General features: G+C 40.4%; 2 long non-coding RNA genes across 4 annotated transcripts in view; both read left to right on the top strand.

Moving 5' to 3' along the window:
* LOC309497068 overlaps nt 1-22,140 on the top strand; it is a 29,395-nt gene extending 7,255 nt beyond the window's left edge. For all 3 annotated transcript variants that reach the window (XR_014205345.1, XR_014205346.1, XR_014205347.1), the window contains 3 exons: nt 20,024-20,731; nt 21,242-21,446; nt 21,533-22,140. This is a non-coding gene — a long non-coding RNA (uncharacterized lncRNA). The remainder of the gene's footprint in view (nt 1-20,023; nt 20,732-21,241; nt 21,447-21,532) is intronic.
* LOC309497065 lies at nt 2,738-4,156 on the top strand. The gene is made up of 3 exons (XR_014205342.1): nt 2,738-2,865; nt 3,345-3,372; nt 3,713-4,156. It is a non-coding gene; the product is annotated as an uncharacterized lncRNA (long non-coding RNA).
* Nucleotides 22,141-22,541: the final 401 nt, after the last annotated feature.

The raw sequence follows: 22,541 nt of genomic DNA, 5'->3' as shown, positions 1-22,541 counted from the left end.
CAAACAACAGACAAACTGCCTGAGGCAAGTTTTTAATATGATCCATGACAATACCTACCTCCAGAATGGAGATGGGCTGGAGGTCCACTGAGCTTTGACCCTCGTGAGGACTATCTTCACTGACAACTGTCAGCACACCAACAGTGATGCATTCTAGGGCCTCGTCTCTTGCTGTGTCCTACAAAGACACACATTCTTCAGCATTGCAATTTATGCTATTCTAAAACATTAACCCTTTAAGCGCCAAGGTTTTTTTTGAAAAAATGCTGGATTTTGACATCAAAATTTCAAAAGCTTGTGGCTTGAAAGGGCTTAAAGATAGAGATCTACTGTAAATTAGAAAAATGTTGGGGATGACTGAAAGTTTATGTTGGGTGTAAATATACTCATCTAATTTGCATATTATGATGTCATCATGGGGCGGCCCTCTTGAATTTCATAATATTCAGGAAATAGTTTTATTTATGTTTTATAGCATGTTTTATTTATATTTTTTATCCTCATTCCAAATGATGAGAAAAGAGGAAACCAACAATAACAGGAGAAAGTACTAAATTATTACTATACTATATAACAAAATGCATGTGAACAACAGCCTACTTTTTGATCAGTTCATCAGTAGCCTAATATTCAGGAAATAGTAGATATTGAATTTATAAATTTTTTGTCTTTTTATCCTCATTCCAAATGATCGGAAAAGAGGAAACCAACAATAAAATATGAGAAAGTACTAAATTATTACTATATTACAATACTTTAGTAGTAAAACACATGTGAACAGTAGCCTGCTTTTTGATCAGTTCATCAGTAATATTCAGGGAAAAATATATATGGAGTGTTTTTTTTTTTTACCTCTAGCAACAGCTCTCCTATGTACACTAAGACCACGTCCACCCCTGCCACCCCCATCCCCGTTGGGCAAATGGTCAAAATGATCTGTTTGTGCTTCGTGAGCACTCGCGCCTTGCGCGACGGCAAAGTTGTACCGGGAGAAGCGCGGGCGGCACCATTGCACGGCAAAGATGTACTGTACCAGGAGAAGCGCGATCATTAGACGGACGATCGTCATTTCCAAAAGGCAAATATTCCCCTTCAGAGTCAGAATCGGCGAATAACATTAGCAACACATCCTCACGGTACAAGTTTTTATTAGCCATTTGACAATTTTCTCTCACAAATCTCACAATTTACTCAGACGCTCTGAACTGAACTGAACCGCATCAATGACACGATCGCTCACTTGCTCTTCTGTTTCCTCCAACACTTTGAATAGGAACATGATGTCATTTTGGTCTTGAATTGAAGTATTACATGTCTGCCATCTAGTGGTAGGGAATACAAATGAGATATCACACCATATTAGGATCTACAGCCTGTTTTATTAAGTATGACGTCTTGTCGCAATTTTGCGACTTTGGCGCTTAGAGGGTTAATTTTTAGTGTTGTAATGTTATCAGAAAATATGGCTTTAAATATGTTTTCACACTGGATTGTTACAATAAAGCAAACTAAATATATTTGGTATGGTTAAACTAAAGCTATGGAGATACAACAAGGTCTATACATTTATGTGGAACATTTTATTTTTATTTACTGGCTGTTTACATATCTCTCAGATTAGTTGTGGAGGTATTGCTATACAAAGTACATCAATCACTGTACAAAATGTATATTGTATATCGAGCAGATAGAATTACATCTTCTATGTCAACACAGGTATAGTTTTATATTCATGCAGACTGTAGGATTACAAATTTAAGAATATGTTTAAGATCTGCTGATCCTACTTCCTTACATAACATCACATGAAAAACTAAGGTGAACTACACTGTATTTGGCATTCAAGGTTAATATGATGGTATCCATTTACTGATTAGATTCAATATAGTTTCCATTGAAGGGGATTTGTTAGTCTTTGATCTTCCTACTGAGAGTTAAACTACCCATACAAAAATGTAATATATGGCCAAATATGTACTTATATTTTAAATAGCATGACATATATCTATACATATATTTGACTTATCTGAGAACACAATATATGACTGCAACATATATCTATACATATATTTGACTTATCTGAGAACACAATATATGACTGCAACATATATCTATACATATATTTGACTTATCTGAGAACACAATATATGACTGCAACATATATCTATACATATATTTGACTTATCTGAGAACACAATATATGCCTGCAACATATATGAACATTTATGTGTCCAAACATGTGAAGAAAATATTTGAGTTCATCCATATATGATACCATATATCTGCATATATTACAGTATTGGTTTCTCGCATATATGGACAACATTAATTATAAATATGTGACATACATATTTGTTTTCCACATATTTAATAAATGTATGTAAACATACACTGTAACCCTTTACTGTAAATTTACAACGAATTTCTTACAGAATTGTACTGTATTTCCATAATACAGTATTAAGCTGTATCTTTTACAGAACAGCTGTAAATATACAGCACATTTCTGTTTTCGTCCTGATAAATTCGTTATATAGGATCATACCATCATACTGACTGAAAAGGCATTGCATTGTGGGATTGATTTCTTTCGCGCTCAATTCAGTTCAAATGTGACGCGACATGCGAGCAGACAAACTTGTTTTGTCAGCGGGATTCAACTGAACAAATAATCATTCTTGTTATCAAGATAAACAATGTCTGCGAATCTGTGAGCAATTTTAAAGCTTTGGACGACGTTAACGGTAGCAGGCAGCTACCTGAAGACGGATGGAAGAATTTGTCATTGAATAATCTAACCTGCGTGTGACAATAAGTGGGATTTAGAGTTTGAGAAGATGGAGAATTGTTCAACTGAGTGATACGGTAAGCCAATATATAAGTTATTATTATTTTTTGCGTTTGCATTTCTACATTGTTTTCACGTATTTGGTTTGATGAACGCGGTTTACTACCGTGGCCGCGCAAGCAATTCACTGACTCTGTTCCACCTGTTTATCAAGTAACGTTAACTTCGACATTTCATATAAATATTCATATGATGGTATAAAAAAAAAATTAAAAAAAAAAATAAATAAAAATAATCCTTTCCCTTTGAAACATCACTTATCAGGCTTAGGCTACTCTGAATAATACCTGAACTTCGTATTTTGAGCACTTCCTGCGTTGTTGTTGCTTTTGCCTCTTTATGATGACTCGCTGAACTTAGTCCTAATTTGTAAGTCGCTTTGGATAAGGGCGTCTGCTAAATGACTAAATGTAAAATGTAAATGTAAATGTAATAGGCAACCTTTACCATGCTATTTGCATGACGTGCATTTGATATATATTTTTTTTCGTTTTAGGCTTTGTAATCTGATGGCCATTGTTAATGTAAGTGCTTTTAAGTAGTGTTACAGTTATAGTCTATGTGGTCCAAAAAAAAATTCTGTCAGTTCTGTGATCGTGCTTTTGAATCGTTGTCAGAATTTTGCTAGCACATGAAAATCCATGTTCCTAATGCTGTTTTCAAATGTAGTAGGCCTAACGTTATTCCTGATTGCCATCCCATGGTCCTACAACTAACGTTACTCCCTAATTCAAAGAAGTTAGACGGTGTTATCCTTCAAGCAGATAATAGAGATTATTCAGCAAATCTCATTAATTTGTAATATGTTTTATGTTTTGGTTCTGTTGATCAAGGTTGTGCTGTCCTTTTTAAAAATTGTTTCAGGAATTTGCATCGCTGATGTCCAGCAATCTACATTTGCCAGAAAGTCCACGACTTATTTCCTGGTATGTAAACATTAAAGGGGTAGATGAAACCTAAAATGAAAAGCCATCATTTACTCACCCCACTGCAAAATATGTTTTTCTTAATTAGTGTTTTTATTTTGTTTCCAGTCCAGATATCTACAATTCTTACATGAAGAAGCATTTAATAGACACGTAAAAATTGTCTTGTTTTCTGAAAGAATAAGTCAAAATTAAGTGAGTTTATGCTTAAAACAAACAAAATTATATGCCAGTGCATTTTAGCATTCTAACCAATTTAAATTTTTAGTTGAAAAATGTAATTCATAGAACTATGAATAGACAACTACATCGAACCACAGTGGAACCCACAGTAGTTATTTTAATTATTAATATTATTTATTTATTCCTTTTTTTTATTCCATTACAGGTCAATCTCTAAGCAACCAGTGCTGGATATTAATATATATATAATAGACTGAATTGTGTCACTAACCTTGACTTGACAGTATTTATTATGTTGACTACTGGTATGAACAATATGGCCCTGGTTTCCATACAGGGCTTAGCTTAAGCCAGGTCTAGGCCTTAATAAAATTAGGGTATTTAAGCAGCTTTTATAATAATGTATCATAAAAAATAAAATAAAAACATTACTGGTGTGCATCTTGAGATAAAACAGTGGCAGTCATATATTTTAAGATATGTCAGTGCAAGTTGTTTTCAGTTGAAGGATTAGTGAAAATTCTGTCATTAATTACTCACCCTCATGTCGTTCCAAACCTGTAAGACCTTCGTTCATCTTCAGAACACAAATTAAGATATTTTTGATGAAATCTGAGAGGTTTCTGAACCACCCATAGACAGCAACGTCTTTGCAACTTTTAAGGCCCAGAAAGCTAGTAAAAACATTGTTTAAATAATCTTTTTATTTAAATAACAATTTTTTTGTAAATTTGGAGTGCTGTCAATACAGAGAACAACGACAAAAATCGGTGTTGCCTACACCGTGTTATCCTCTTTTTAAAATTTGCACCCTGTTGACTTCAATGGGGCAAGTTTTAAACCTGCTTTTAGCCTCTTAATATCCTTGATGTGTCATACAAGTGCCCAGCCATGTGAGTGATTCCTTCAGAGTGAACACGGGTGAATCTGACTGCAGTAGATGTGAAAGATATCTTGTTGAAACATCTACAAATGTCCATATATAGGTGAAAATGCCCCTTGAAATCAATTTAAGGTGGCAAATATTACCCCTTAATAAAAAATGTTAATTTCTGTCACTGCTGTAAACTGACCACTGCATAGAATATGAAAAATATGAATATCTTTGTCAATCAGCTGTCAACAGGCCTAAACAAGCCATGGCACCAAGCACAGAAACACAATCAGTAAAATGTTATCTAATTATTATCAAGAAAACTTTGAAAATATCGATCGAGACATATTTTGTCAATATTGCACACCCCTAATGCACGGTATTAATTTTGATTTCTTCGGGTCTTAAAAAGGTCTTAAAAAGCCTTAAATTTGACTTTAAAAAATGTGCAGAAACCCTGCTTCATAATATTTAGGTTGAACCACTGTAGCTATATATTTACCAATATTTTTACCACTTTTCTGGGCTTTGACAGTTGCAATGATATTGATATCAATGGAAGGACAAAACTATCAGATTTCATCAAAAATATCTTCATTTGTGTCCCGAAGATGAACAAAAGTCTTGAGGGTGAGTAATAATGACAGAATATAAATTTTTGGGTGCAAACATGCATTTTAGTCTGGTAAATCATGTTGTCATATATGCAATAAACATTGCAAGGCTTGCAATTAAGTTAAATTATTTCTGTCACAAAGGTTTGGGCTGGATTCTGGCAATGTGTGCTCTATATAAACGGAGAGTCTAAAGACTGCCTTTCCACTGATACTCTGATGGCACCGGATGAGGGGATGATATTGTTAATGAGCTGGGTGATGAGTAGACAAAAGTTGTAGAATAAAACTTTAAATCTGGCAACCCCACTTCCAAAAATTTAGTTAGTTGACAGTGTGCATGTAAACAGACACATTGAGTTGATGTATTTTACCAGGGCAGAAAAAATATCAGTTATTGATCACAACATCCAACATTGCATTTTTTTTTTATGTTGTTCAGTTTTAGACAGCTTTTGTGCTGTCTCTCCTTGTCAAAATATATACACTCAGTTAATAATATTTAATTGTTGTTTTTTTCTGCCTTTTAGACGCTTTCTTGACATCAATCCTGAACGTGGATCAAAAACAAAGAAAGGACAAGTAACTTCAAAGAAAACTGGCCAAGTTGTGCAAAACAAGACCACCACTGTAAGCCTACAGGTGTCCTCACTTCTGTGAAAACTTGCAGACTTTGAATGGGATTTCATTTGCACTTTTATGGACTTCAAAAAAGAAACAGCATTTCACTGTCGTTATAAAGCTTGGAAGAGCCAGGACATTTTTTAATAGAACTCTGATTGTATTCGTCTGAAAGCAGAATGTCATATACACCTAGGATGACTTGAGGGTGAGTAAATGGAAGGGTGAGCAGGACCAGCGACAAGCATACTAGAGGCACAGCTAGAACGCGCAAGTGCTTTTGCCAGAATACTGTGTTCACCCTGTTATTTCATTGTTGTTTTTAGTCAAGGTAAGCCTATCTTCGATCCTTTTGTTACTTTGTATTTTTAACTTCACATAATTCTGTATTTTAGAGAGACGCGTTGGCACAATTAACAACAGCCGCGAGTGAAAATTAAAATTATTGTTACATTTGCACTTAAGCCTTTGCTCCTAGCAGGTTGGAATTGCCACATTTTCGCGTTATTTACACTTAATTGCCCGACCGAAACAGCTGTACTCACTCAAGCGGTGAAAGCATTATCTGTATATCTGTGTAATTTGCGCGCTGTCGCGGAAGCGTCAGCGGAAGCGTTCAGCTCTCGTGTTCAGCCTCCTCTTGTGAAGACCGACTCGGGAAAAGACCAGCGACTCTACCTGCGCGACTCCACCGAGCAAGGACACCAGAAAGGCACTTAAGTATCTCCTCTTCCCTTTCTCTTCCCTCTACTTACCTTATTGTTCACCTTAATCAACATGTGCTTTCAATACATTCCTGTTATCTCTCGGCACCGTCCTTTCATCACGCGCAATAGGCAGCGCAATACTGCCAATCTGCGTCCCATCCTCACATCCTCACATACTCCTCTCTCTCTTTCCGTGGGTCTATGGAATTGTCAGTCAGCAGTCAATAAAGCTGACTTCATTCCAGCCTTTGCATCTCATTCTACTCTTAGTATCTTGGGGCTGACTGAGACCTGGATTCGTCCAGAAGACTCAGCAACCCCTGCTGCTCTCTCTAGCAATTTCTCCTTCTCCCACTCCCCTCGCCAGTCTGGGAGAGGTGGGGGTACAGGGCTTCTCGTTTCTAACAATTGCAAATACTCCACGCTCTCTTCTCTATGCAACAACAACTCATTTGAATATCATGCTATTACACTTACAACCCCCATTAAAATCCATATTGTAGTCATTTATCGCCCCCCAGGTCAGCTGGGTAACTTTGTAGATGAGCTGGATGTGCTGCTGTCCACTTTCCCTGAGGACGGCACCCCACTTCTAGTCTTCTGTGACTTCAACATTCATCTCGAAAAGCCACATGCAACAGACTTCACCTCTCTCCTAGCCTCTTTCGATCTCAAACGACTCATCACCACAGCTACTCACAAATCAGGCAACCAACTGGACCTGGTTTACACACGCAACTGCACCACAGAAAACATCCTGGTGACACCTCTCCAAGTTTCAGATCATTTCCTCATTACTTTCAGTCTACAACTCTCTACCCCTGCACCACCACCCCCACCACCAGTCACTTTCAGACGAAACCTGCGCTCACTTTCCCCCTCCCATCTCTCCTCTGCCGTGTCATCCTCTCTTCCCCCACCCTCACAATTCTCATCTCTGGATGTGAATACCGCAACGGACACCTTATGCTCCACTCTAATCTCTTCTCTAGACATTATCTGCCCTCTCTCCTCCAGGCCAGCACGCACTACTCCCTCTAACCCCTGGTTATCTGAGGTTCTTCGGGAACACCGGACCAAACTCAGGGCAGCGGAGAGGAAATGGCACAAATCAAAAGACGCATCTGACCTGAGTATGTATCAATCTCTCCTCTCCTCCTTTTCTGTGGATGTTCATGCTGCAAAATCTTCATACTTCCACAACAAGATCAACAGCTCCTCCAACACACGATTACTCTTCAAGACATTCAACTCTCTCCTCTGTCCACCTCCACCACCTCCCGCCTCCTCCTTAACTGCTGACGATTTTGCGACCTTCTTCACCAACAAAACAACAGCTATCAGCAGTCAGTTCTCAGCTCCACACACACAGGAACCCAGACCGACCCCTTCCACAGCCAATACCCCTCTGTCCTCCTTTTCTTCGCTAACCGAGGAAGAAGTATCTACACTTCTCCTCTCCAGTCACCCTACCACCTGCCCGCTTGACCCCATCCCCTCACACCTTCTACAAGCCATCTCTCCCACACTTCTACCATCACTCACACACATCATCAACTCATCCCTCCACACTGGCACCTTCCCTACAGCATTCAAGCAGGCTCGGGTTACTCCACTGCTCAAAAAACCAACGCTAAACACATCATTGGTAGAGAATTACAGACCTATCTCTCTCCTACCATTCATTGCGAAGACACTTGAAAGAGCTGTCTTCAACCAACTAACATCCTTCTTGTCTCTAAACAACCAGCTGGATGTCAACCAATCTGGCTTCAAGAAAGGACATTCAACTGAGACTGCATTACTGTCAGTCACAGAAGCCCTACGGATCGCAAAAGCTGCTTCCAAATCTTCAGTCCTCATTCTCCTGGATCTGTCTGCTGCCTTCGACACAGTGAATCATCAGATCCTTCTGTCCACCCTCTCATCACTGGGCATCACAGGAACTTCACTCCACTGGTTTGAGTCCTATCTCACAGGTAGGTCCTTCAAGGTCGCATGGAGAGGCGAGGTATCCAGAGCACATCAGCTGACCACAGGGGTTCCCCAGGGTTCAGTTCTTGGTCCCCTCCTCTTCTCCATCTACACCACATCACTGGGACACATCATACAGGCACACGGTTTTTCCTACCACTGCTATGCTGATGACACACAGCTCTTCCTCTCCTTTCAACCAGATGATCCCACAGTAGCTGCACGGGTCTCAAGCTGTCTGGCGGACATCTCCACATGGATGAAGGAACACCACCTGCAGCTCAACCTGGCAAAGACTGAGCTTCTCGTCCTCCCTGCCAATCCGTCTCTACAGCACGACTTCACCATCCAGCTAGAGTCATCATTAATCACCCCATCAAGATCGGTCAGAAATCTTGGAGTAACGTTTGATGACCAGCTGACCTTCACAGATCACATTTCAAAGACAGCTCGATCATGCAGGTTTGCACTGCACAACATCAGGAAGATCAGGCCTTTCCTAACTGAGCATGCAACACAACTTATCGTCCAGGCCCTGGTCATCTCTAGGCTCGACTACTGCAATGCCCTTCTGGCTGGACTCCCAGCATGTGCGACCAAACCCATACAGATGATCCAGAATGCTGCAGCTCGTCTTGTCTTCAACGAGCCCAAGAGGGCCCACGTCACTCCTCTGTTCATCTCTCTGCACTGGCTACCTCTAGCTGCTCGCATCAAGTTCAAGGCACTGACGCTTGCTTACAGAACTATCACAGGCTCAGCTCCCTCCTACTTTCACTCACTCCTACGAGTCTACATCCCTACCAGACACCTACGATCGGTCAACGAGCGACGTCTCGTGGTTCCATCACAGAAAGCCACAAAATCACTTTCCAGAACATTCTCATTTACAGTTCCATGCTGGTGGAACGCTCTCCCCACCCTCATCCGGAATGCAGAATCCCTGACAACATTCAAAAAACAGCTGAAAACCAATCTCTTCCGCGAGCACTTAACCTTATAGAAAAAAAAAAAAAAAAAAAAAAAAATCCTTTCCCTTTGAAACATCACTTATCAGGCTTATGCTACTCTGAATAATACCTGAACTTCGTATTTTGAGCACTTCCTGCGTTGTTGTTGCTTTTGCCTCTTTATGATGACTCGCTGAACTTAGTCCTAATTTGTAAGTCGCTTTGGATAAGGGCGTCTGCTAAATGACTAAATGTAAATGTAAATCATGGGCTAATTTAAATTTTTGGGTGAACTATTCCTTTAAGTGCTAACTGTTACCTGTTTGTTGTTAACCCTCTGGGCGCCACGGTCGAGTTTACTCGACAAGATGCGGCACTGAAAAAAACGGCCGATTTTGTCAAATAGGGTGTCAAATTTCGTTCGACCTCCCCTCCACTAGTTGGCAGACATGTCATACTTCATCCCCGACTCAAAAAAAAGTCATGCTTCTATACAAAATATTCGAGCTAGAGCGCATTGAATCAGTGCGAACAAAAGCGGAGCTAGTGTGCGAGTGAGCCATTTTATCAGAGCAATATTGTCAACGTCAGCGAGTATTTGCATTAGATTATTATTATTATTATTATCTAATGGCATCAATAAAGCTTACCCGCAATGAAGTGTTGGGTCTTCTATTCGCGGACCCTGATTCTGAAGGGGAATATCTGCCTTCAGAAAATGACGGTGATTCTGAAAGTGAAAGTATATCCCTACACCAAGCACAAACGGTGAATCCTTTGCCCAATATAACGTTAGATGGTCCTTTGCCCAATGTCAGTGATGGGAACAATGTTTCCCGGGGTCGGAGTGTTCATCGCGAAGTTAGCAGGCGTGTTAGTGTTGTGGGGAACGAGGCGGCCGCGGGAGATTTTTGCCATGGTGACCGTGTGCCTCTCTGCAATCGCGGCGACAGTATTGTGGTGGAGACTTTGTCTAATGCCACTGGGTATGTTAGACGAGGTCGAAGTATTCATAGGACAGTTAGGGGGCAACGTGGAGGCAGGGTGGGGAGTCGCAATGACAATGACAGTAGTCCGAGCTGTGCACACTCGGCGCGCGCGCGAGGCAGATCTGGCCGCGCCCGCGCTGCTGCTCGTAGCAGGCGAAGAGGCGATGTGACACGGGGCAGAGGGGCTATTATGCATAGTCTATCGCAAGACCACACCATGAAACACTACAAGAAATGTCACCTGGATGAATAGGGAGTCATTATCTCTACAGCAAAAGCCCTGCAACAATTGTTTTTGTCTGCCATTTATTACACTGTTGATTTACTATCTATTTCCCTGACCATTTAGTAGTGTACAATATGTGTTCTTTTTTGTGTGTTCATGTCCTTGTGATGTGTGCCTCTTTGTCAGCTAAAAAAAAAAATAAAAAAAAATAAACATCAACAAAAACCATAAAAATTCTATAATCCAAGATGACCGCCACCATATGACGTCATAATATGCAAATTAGATGGGAAAATGTAATCCCTACATAAACTTTGGGTCATCCTTAATATTTCTCTAATTTACAGAAAGTCTCTATCTTTTATCACTTTTAAGATATAGCCTTTTGAAATTAAGATGTCAAAATCGAACGTTTTAGGAAAAAACCTCTGGCGCCTAAAGGGTTAAGTGTTAAAATTGCATTTTATGTTTAAAAAGTAATTCAGCCAACATGTTCACAGATGGCATTTTAACTAAATAAATGTTTTAAAACCCAGAAAATGTTGTTTTCTTTTTCCTAGTGTGACTACTCTTATGAAACCTTAAAGTATAATATTTTAATTATGTAATAATAAAAGCAGTATTCCCTGTAAAAATACAATTTATTGCTGTCGACAAGTTTAATAATGTAAAATGTTGTATATACTGTATTTGGTAATTACAGTGGAGTACTGTAAATGCTGTTTACTGTAGTAGTGTTGTAAAAATACAGTATGTGGATGGCAACCCAGCTGCCAGTATTTTACTGTAAATTTACAGTGAAAAGTTTTACAGTGTACATGCATGTGATACATTTTTAAAGCTGTGGCATATGGTTATGGTACTTTGTGGATGTATTTGTCAAAAATGACAAAGAAAACACTGCATTATTGTATTAAAATACTATATTTGGTATTCACACAATAGACAAAATCTCCAACTATAGGCATTTAATTTCAAGGCATTAGGATATAAGATTTGTATCCCTAATATATGTGAAAGTATGTACTATAGAAATAAGTACATACATATATGCATGTATACATATATGCATCATATATGCATGTATACATATATGCGTCATATATGCATGGATAGATATATGCGTCATATATGCATGGATACATATATGCGTCTTACATATATTTCACATTTATGTGCATATACGGGAAAATATATGGCACTTACATGAAAACGGCCATTTTTGCTATATTTTGAAATAAATGTTTCATATATGTCTATGTGTTTTACATATATGAATTTTGCATATATTCTCATATATGCAGCAGACATACATGGGCACTAACATTATGGGCCCTATCTTGCACCCAGCGCAAGTGACTTTGAACACCGACGCATGTATCATTCCTATTTTGCACCCGCGCAAAGCGCGCTTTTCCCTCCACAGAAGCACGTCGGTAAGTTAGGAAATACACTTGCGCTCCCGGGGGCGGTTCAGCGCAAAGAGGAGGCGTGTTCCGGCGCAAACGTTCCTTCATGCTATTTTGCAGGTTTAGAAAACAATTGCGCCACTAACCAGGAAAATATAGTTTAAAGTCAGTGGCGCGTTGCGCATGTTATTCATATGCTATTTTAAGGGCGCATGCTTGGCCATAATCAATGTAGCGTGTGCACAACGCGCATACACTTTGATTCTCTCATCTACACAGATAGATAGATAGATAGATAGATAGATAGATAGATAGATAGATAGATAGATAGATAGACAGTTTATTATAAAAGCATACATCTAGCTTACACATTTACCCAAATTATCATACGCCTGTTTAACCGAAGTTAATTTGGGTGGGTTTCTCCATTTCAATGTAACTTCTCTCTTTTACGGCCGTGACGAGAGCGTTGCTCTCCTTGGCTGTGAACCGCTTCTGGCGCGTGCCTGGCAAATCCGCCGTTACAATAGCAATCCGCTATGGAAAAAGCGCCTCTGCTCTTAAAGGGAATGTGAGATGACGCTCTGATTGGTTTATTTCACGCTACGCCCAAACCACACCCATGAATAATAAAGCTACTTCAGACCAACCCATTTTAGATTTGTGCCTGGCGCAAGAGTCATTTATCCCGCCGGGAAAATAGCAACAGCGCCGAGACCCGCCCACAAAGTTACTTGCGCTTTGCGCTTGACACTTGCGTTTCAGATCGTTAAAATAGGGCCCTATATATGTAATTGACATATATTGACATATATTACATTTCTGTATGGGTATGTATGAATGTTTACACAGTCTTAGTTCTTGTGACCATGTGTTGTTTATCAGTGTTCTCAATAAAGAATCCTGCTGAAGAAAGAACCAAGTCTCCTGGTCTTCAATTCTGAGTTTCCTAAGCCCCTTTCACACAGCGCAATGATCCCGGCAAATTGCCAGAACGCCTTCTGTGTGAACGCAAACACGTCCCGGGATTGATGCCGGCATCGATGCCGGGTTGGGGACCTAGTAACATTGCCGTGTTCAGTCCCGGAATGCGTGCTGTGTGAACAAAAGCCGTAATAATGCCGTGTCGTAGTGATGACGCTGAAGCCGGGATCGTTCGCTAGCGGTGAAACGGTACGTAATGCACAAGTTTATGATCGAATCAGAGAAAAAAATGCACAAGCGTGGTTTCTCGAGAAAGAAATCGCAGCTCATAAGCAAACTTAAGACGCTGCTGAGACATTATGTCACGTCGATGTCACGTGTCTTTACGGGTTGTGTGTGAACGCACTCTGATGCAAAATGAAAAATCATTTTCCTCTGATTCCGGAAAATCTCTGGCAGTGTGAATGAACCAAAATCAAACGAACCCGGGTCAAATCCCGTGTCACTTTATCCGTGTATTTTCCGGAATCTCTGTGTGAAAGGGTCTCTATAAGACCAAACTTTTTCTTATGTGCAAGTACTTACAGAGCAGGTCTTGTAGAATTCACTGGAGTCGTCACTGGGTAAAATGGCAATGCCTTTGAGGACAACAGAGCGAAGTACTGTCACCTCTGGTGTCTAATGTTACAGAGAGAGCGAAAAAAACAGTTAACAGAGTAATTTGCAAGGCACAAGCAGACAGGAAATAAAATAGGTTGGTCTGGATCGTCTCATTTAGAACTTGATTGATGAACTATCATACAGATCAAAAGCAAAATGAACCTACTTACCATCCAGCTCATGTGCTGCATCAGCTCCCTGAGTTTCTGGCCAACAGTTCCCTTTTTTGTTTTGAAAAGTTCAATGAAACGTGGGGCGTACTGGTCCAGAGCCTCAAAGAAGTCTCCCTCAAGATTCTTACTGGCGATTCTATTAAACTCAGCAAACACCTGAAAAAGTAGAGAGAGGGGTGGGTAGGGATGGAGAGGTGGCAGAGGTATTAACATTCCAACAAGTGTTTGGATTTCTAGCCACACACCTTGAATTTATTTTTGATTTGCATTATTTTATTGGTTGAGAACAAAAATAGCTTACCTGTCTCTCTGTGAAGAGTGCTGGCCATCGTTCAACCATGTTCTGTACAGCAGGCTCCTTTTTTACAATTTCTTGTCTGCGTAGTGGGAATGATTGGTCCTTCATTTGTGAAATGAGAGTGCATTTGGTTGTTTTTTCTTCATTTCTTCCACTAGAACCATTCTGGCATTTTCTAGACTTGTTTCATCATGTCCTTCAGGTAAGTTAGGCAGGTAGTTTGCTTCACCTCTTTTTGGCCGTTTGATATTCTTGCTTGAGGATTCTCCCTCTGGGTTGCCTTTACTTCTTTTGCCTCCATTGATTGCTACATACTCACATCCAGCTTTTCGAAGCTTTGTGCAATAATTGGCCATCTTAAATTTAAGGCTGTTTTTCTAGCCATACCATCTGTGTGGTCTAGGCTCAGTGAGGCAGGGGTGTTTGCTAATCAGTGCTTTTTGCAACACTGCTGAAGTCATCATCTTCAGGGTAAGCCTTGAAACTGTACATTGTCTCAGTAAGCTTTTCTAGTATGTCATGCTTCATATCTCGTGGTGGAGTCATACGTGTTTCATCTTTCATAAAGGCAAGATCTGCCTGTCTGAGCCTATATTCAACATCTACTGAGAAATTGGGTGTGTCAAAGAACTCTGGCCACTGTTGTCTTAGCGATGGTGATGCTCCTACAGTCGATAGGATCTCAGTGTCTGCTGTGCTGCCCTCAGTGTCTGATGTTGTGGTGGGTGATGACAATGCTGTTAAATGGAGAGTCACAAGAGGGATGATTTTGACTGTAGCTCTTTCAGGTAAATCAGTTATATCAGTCAAATTGCAGAGGGCATTATGGAAGTCTTGATCTTCATACTGCAGTTTAAAGTCATACTGCTGTGACAGTTTATCCACCAGTTGCACTTTGAATTCTTCAATGGACTGTGGTCTCTTATTTAAAGTCAACTTCCTTATATCATCTTCAGCGATGATGACTCAGCAACAACCTCTGGTCCATTTTGATAACTGTTTGACTCACTCAGCATAATGTGTGCTGTTTAAGTGTGACAAGCTCTGCTTGTCTCCAACTCTGTAAAGTGAAATCGGGAAAAAAAATTTTATTTCAGACAACTGAGTGACAGGGAACGTGGACAAATGGCTACTACAGAGCTCGTATGCTCTAAGACGCTCAATGTACCATGATTTCATGAGTCTGCAGACAAATATTATGTCTGTATTTTTCACCACAATCTTTACTATTTGTCTGAAATCTGGGAGCCCTGAGCACGATCCAACGGAAATGACCATATTAGCACTGTACTTAATGCCATCTATGCAAACAGAAGCTGCTACAAGAACTGTGTTCTGGTAGTTATTCCTGAGATAGAGACAGTTCTTCACATTTTCAGGAAATGAAGCAACCATTACAGACTTCACTTTATTAATTTCAACAGATGGCTTGAAAAAGGAGGTAGCAGCTAAATGGAAGGCTATCATATGCTGGTGTCTGAGAGCTAAAGTAAGGGATATGTTCTTGAAGTTGTGAAAGTCACGCACAACTTTCTTGAAGAACTTGTGTTTGCCTTCAAAACGCATTGTCCACACATTACACAATATACCAAAAGTTTGAATTAGTTGAGGGTAGTGCTCAATGTAGTGGTGCTTCGGTCGTAGCTTCTCGTTCGGGAAAACTTTCTGAAATATATCTATGTTCTGCAATCTTGCAGTCAAGAAAGCACACTGACTCCTCTGAGAAGCTTGCAGACACTGACAATTCCACTACATCTTTTAAGTTCATTAAAACCTCCCAGGTTTCATCCCCCTCAGGAATGTGATGACCTATCAGTAGTGGCAGAAGGCAGAGGAGTGTCAAATTTTCATGACCATTTCCTCCAATTGTTGCTTTGGAAGCAAAGTTCTTTGCGATGAGCTGGGGTTGGTTTGTTCTGTTTGAAAATGTATATGGAAACTGTTTAATAGCCACATTCAGGATTTCAAGTGAGAAGTATCCCTTTGATATTAGTGCCTTCAAGCACAAGGCCAGTTCAGCCGGAACAACACCCTCCAAAAGATCATGCAAAAGATCTGGAGGATAACCATTGACAACATGAGAATGTTCCAGTGTGTGGGCAGCTTCTTTTCACACCATGATTTTCTTTTGTTCTTGGTTGAAATGAGCCTGTCCGCACTTCCTTGTGTTGTATTTCTTCCCGTTTGGCCATACAGAATCGGCACATCTGACTTACTGTGAAGCTTTCAAAGAACCCTCCCAAAGAATGGGAAGCTAAATTATCTGCTGCAACAAATAATACTGTGCCTTTTATGCTGGCTCCTAACTGTTCATCATATACACCCTGTTGCTCAAGAAAAACAAGGTCCTGAATGAGTGGGCAGAGAATTTCCCCATAACCATGGTCTTTGAGACTGCTGACCTTGCAAAGTAGAGCAAGCTTAATGGTATGAAGAGAGGAGCGATATTTAGGTTGTAGATTTCCAAGTACAATTACCAACCAACTCGGTTATCACGATTGTGAGTATGTTGTGTGATAGTTTTAGTCGTTGTATAGTCCTGTGCTGTGTAGGCTAGCAGGCTAAACTACAGGGGATAGAAAGCTTTCTTTCGATAGAAAGGGTATTTTAAAATGTAACAAAATGTAGTGAGACTATTTAGGGCTGCTTTTGGTATACTATACATTCTTTGTGTGATATCCACAGTTTCTAGTCGAATGATTTTAACTTGTTACTTCGTGTGTTACATTTAACGTGTATTGACATTACAAAACACACTGTGTTTAGTTGAAGACACAAAAAAACTGGAAAAACCTCAGGGACACCTATGTGAGAAAAAGGAGAGTGGAAAAGGAAACTAAAAAGTGGACAGGCTAGAAAACAGAGGAAGAGGTGGAAGTATATGGATTGCATGAGCTTCCTTGGGGCTTCTACTTCTTTCAGAAGGTAGCTGTGGCCTGTTCAGTTATTCAGATTCAGAAGCTTTTTTTTTTTAAGTTCTCTGAAATACAGTGATGAAGTTGAAAAATAATGCAGAGTTTGTATAATGAGGTGGCACAGGAAAGTTTACAGAAAGCTTTTGAACAGGGTCTGCAGCAATCTTGAGGAGGAGCAGCAGGTGGTAGATGATGCAGGTCAGGGCACATCCGAGAGCGAGGGAGAGCCTTTCTGTCCACCTCCTCAGAAAAGGAAGTCTAAGGACTTTTTTGAGGATTATTTATCGAGGAAAGAGGCCAGGGAGGACCAGAAAGTCAGGCAGCGGGAGGAGAAAGATGAGCCTGGCCCCAGCCATGAGAAGGCTGCCTTCAGAGCGGCAGTCCTGGGAAAAAAATTCAGGAGATGATTCATGGGGTGGAGTTAAGCCTTCCGTCTAGGTCAACGTACACTGTCCTATAAGTTTATTTTTTAATATTGTGTTGTCAGTTATTATTATTTTGTGTCCTTTAAGTTCTGTCTGTTCTTGTTTAGTTACTGTATTCATCTCAACAAATTAATAATAATCAAGACATTGGTGTTTTTTCACTGGTTTTCTTAAATTATCAAACTATTAACAAATATACAAATACAAGATTTACTTTCATGAAATACATTTACAATACAATACATTTAAGAGGCAAACTTAAATGATTTACTTTTTGAACAATAAAAATAAATCATGTTATGTTCACTTTTTCAGGGCCACCTGCACCACCAGGAAGAAATTAAAATTGAGGGATTTTTGAACATCTCAATTGGACTAATTAATAATGCAACCCCTTTAAATGAAACATCTCCCTTTTATTGCTTTTTATCGTGTAATTAAAGTTGATTAATATTACCCAAGACCAAGAATTACAAAACATTTTAAAGTGAAATAAGCATTTAAAGAGTAGAAAATAAAATAACGTCTGAATGTGTCCCGCACCCTCAGTGCCTCAGCTGAGGCCCTGTTCCCTCGAAGACCTCTAATGTCACCCAGCTCACTGCCCTCTGCGCCATCAGAGCTGTCAGGCTCTGCACCGTGGTTCCCATTGGCCCTTCGCAGGAAGTTGTGCAGGATGCGAGTTGCCTTCACAATGCTGTCGGCTGTCTCTGGAGCCACTTGCAGACGGCGCTGGTAGACTCTCCAGCACTGGTTGAGAATGCCAAAAGCATTCTCAACTATACGTTGAGCCCTGGAGAGCCAGTAGTTGAACACGTGCTGGTCATCTGGCAGGCGTCTTCCAGGGTAGGGACGGAGAAGGAAATGCCTCATCTGCAACAATAACAAATGGTAACGCCCCCGGTTCTGGTGCAGATGGCAGATGAGAAGGCTCTGGAACGTTTAAACTCCCAGTATTTAGGGCCTGTCCCAATAAAGAATTGGAAAATATTCCACCATCGCTGTTGCTGCCTGATGCCCCTACATCCACCACTAGGAAGCGGTAGTCGGTATCAACCAAGGCAAGCAAAACCACAGAAAAGGTGCCCTTATAATTGAAAAACTGGGAGCCAGAATTAGCTGGTGCCTGAATCACAATGTGCTTCCCATCCAAAGCACCGATACAATTGGGGAAGTTCCATTTTTCAGAGAATCTCAGGGCAGTTGTCTTCCAGAGCTCCTCATTGGGGACTGGCATGTACTGTAGGTGTCTTTTAAGGTCTCCCAGAGGACATCACAGGTTTGCTTGAAACAGGCAGCATGTCAGAAACAGAGGGAAGTGTGTGTGTGTGTTCATCTGAGTCTCATTGGTCTGTCATTGCCAGTCAATGTCAGAATATTTGAGATGACCAATCAAATCAAAGTAGGCGGGCTTTGTGTTCGCAGACGCTGCAGAGCACGGATTTTAGCAGTAGTTCTATTTATTTTAGCCTGGGCTGATGATTTTAAGAGGACAGCTCACCTTAAGCAGACTGCCAGATGCTGCTCCGGATCAATTGGTTCCCTGAAGTTTGTGGTTTGTCTCATCAGATGCGGTGCCACTGTCTGAAGGAGCTCCTCAAATTGTCCCACAGACATCCGAAAGTAAGTGCGGAACCGGCCATGATAAAGTTTTAGCTCCTGTACAAGATTAGCATACTCCCCTTCAGACTCTCTGTTCTTTAAGATTGGGTGCACCCAAAACCTTTTTTTCTGTCTTCGTCTTCACTGGATGATGATGAAGTGTCCATGTTTTCTCAGCTGTCGGCGCAAAAGTGTTGGAATGTTGAAGCTCTGAACGTCACAGACGTCGCAAATTCGCGTTGCGGCTGATCGTGACTATTCGCACGCAAACTATTCGCTTTTTCGTTACGCTTTTTCGTTACGCGTCCGGTGTGAAAGGGCCTTTTTTGCCCGCAATCTCAACCCCATACCATATCAAGCTGATTACATGGGTCACAGGGTACATATGGACCAAAACAAAAAACTGGATATGTTTGGGGTCACCCATGTTTTAGTCATTGATGTCTTCAGCAAAAAGGTTGTTGCTCATTCTACAATGCCTATAAAAAACAACCTTGCCATCTATGAAAATGTTTTCAGGTAATAGCCAATTATTATTTTTGTGGACACTAAATGGAGTGCATACACATGGCTACCATTCATGAGAGAATATATAACTATATAATAACTGTTGAACATCTACATTGTTATGAAGCATATTATACTGAGAATAACTAATAACAGTTAAGTTTTGCACAAAATAAAACAGACTTTTTCATCCAATAGGCCTGCAGTACTTGCCTATGGTATGTGTGACCAGATGCGAGTAGATCATGGCAAGGAGTTTTATTTGACGCTCTTCATGCAGGAGCTGCTGTCATCTCACCGCCATTGTCACGAATCTGGTCACTGCACTTCCGGTTGGTCACCACCAGAGGTCGCCCACTCACGGCATGGACTCTTGCACTTCACTACAATCCCCATCATTCATTGCATTGATGACACACACAGCTGATTCCACTAATCACGCTCACACCTGAGAACTATCACACACTATCTCACACTCTTTATAAGCCTTGGACTTTCTCTCCCTGTTGCTGAGTATTAAATTGTGTTAGCTACTCTCCTAGTGTTAGCTACTCTCCAGTGTTCTCCACTGTTCTGATTCTTGCCTGTGTTTCCTGGATTCACCCTTATCTTAGCCCTTTGGACTCTATTTGCACCTCGTTTGGATTATTGCTGTTTACCTGGATTACCTCTCCTTGCCTTGCCCCTGTTGGATATTCTTTGCCGATCGTCTACCCACGCTTGCCCTAAGGATTACTCTGTGTTATGCCCCTGCCATACCGGTTTGCTGTTTATTGACCCTGCCTGTATGATGACCATGTTTTGGAATAAAGCCTTGCATATGAATCCGCACGTCTCACGTCTTGTTCGCCCCGTTATAGCCATAATCAGGAGCGAAGGCCTTATTTACAGACTTCATCCACAAGGGTACAGCTCAATAGTTTGTTTGGTTGCTTCAGCAATACACTTGTATGCCTGCTTTTATTATTATTACTATTATTCTTTTTGCTTCAGCAGCATACTGTTGTCTTGCATGCGTGAGACAAATTGTCGTTACTATTACTATACTTTCCAAATTTTAGGGTAATTAAACATAAAATTAACCATGGCCGAAAACAGGTTTCTTTTTTAAGTCTGGTTACAGCTTAACAATAAACAACTGCAGAAGCAACCACACTGGACTTAATTCAACCTTTATATTCTAGTTACGTGATGAGCATATTGTGATTTTTATGTTACAGCCTATTTGTCCTTAAACAGAATTCATGGTAAAACTATACATTTACTAGTTCAGCGGTTAATGTGCATAATGACTACTGAGTTGATAAATTTACAGATTTACTGGGAATTCTGCATGACCATTTTTCCTGAATAGACTATGTTTAATTTACCCACCAGAACAAATTGACTGATTACACATCTTTGTTGCAAATTCAGAATCATATAGTTGAACAAATCTGGCCTGAAGTCAACAATCGTGTCAACTATCCACTGAAGACCGCTCTTCTGGGGTTGGTGGATCAAGAGGAAATATGTATGAATGACAGCCTTGTGAGATACTGTGTGTCCAACCTGACTGGCTGCTTGTGTGAGATTGGTCTTACAAGGCTGGTGGAGTCATGGAATGCTCATCGAATTCCAGGTGAAATAAAACAGTTTCGAAGATTACAATAATTACAAGAGGCGTTCATTAGTTTCAATACCAACAGTATGTTCTTTATTTTACAGGTAGAGGAATACCAAATGACTTGGCTGGCCGTGGGTGTCCGAAAAAAATCAAACAGGAGCTGTTGCCTCATTCAGCTGAAGCAGCAGACCTTTACAGCCAACAGCTGGGATCCTCACTGACCAGACATTCAACTTTTGGAGTTGATCCATTTTCAACTGAACAGGACAAGATTACAGTTGAGAACCAGTTTGCCGAGCAATATTCAGACATTTCAGACTTGTACTCTTGAGCAGTGAACAATGACTTTGCATCATACAAACAGGTCTTATAACCACAACTCAGTGCAATGTGTGAAAAGCCATTAGCTCTATTTAACTTGAAGACTGTTAACTTTAAATTTAACTTTAACTTAAAATTTGTGGGTGTAAAAATGAAAAATGTTACTCCTCTTCAAAAAGGGATCTCAGAACAGAAAATGCCTCTGACAGACCATTAATTTCAAATATGTTGTTGTCTGCAGTGTTCCCTCTACAGTTTGCACAGTGCACAGAGGTCTCCTGCCACTGTTCCACACGTTTTGCAGCCAATAATGCTCCAGCAACACTGTTTGAAGACTGGCTCCTCAATGAACTCTAAAAGACAAAATGAGAAAAACGTGTGTGTGTGTGTGTGTGTGTGTGTGTGTGTGTGTGTGTGTGTGTACAACCTTAATGACTTCCAATGGCATCTTGCACTTTTCCAATGATCCCCTGAAGGGTAGCCTCACATTCCAAAAACCGGACCACCACCATTCTGCTGGGACTCAACCTCCCACCAACCACCTCAGCAAGAAAAACCGATCTGGAAGAATATCATATTAAAATAATCGTTAGGACACAAGGCATTCAGAATCCTAGTTAACGTTAATAGTCTTATGTATTTTGTATATCAATAACTATAAAATGCGCTCAGTTTGCTCTTATAGTATCTTTGGGTTGACTGGTGTGAGAATGTAATCATCTTTTCCTTGGCTCAGGACCAAACAATACACAAAGTTCCATGTAAATACTTTCATAACGTTTTGCATAA

The sequence above is a fragment of the Leuciscus leuciscus genome (genome assembly GCF_965113295.1).
Source record: "Leuciscus leuciscus genome assembly, chromosome: 4".
NCBI classification, from domain to species: domain Eukaryota; kingdom Metazoa; phylum Chordata; class Actinopteri; order Cypriniformes; family Leuciscidae; genus Leuciscus; species Leuciscus leuciscus.
This window is presented reverse-complemented; position numbering and strand designations above follow the sequence as displayed.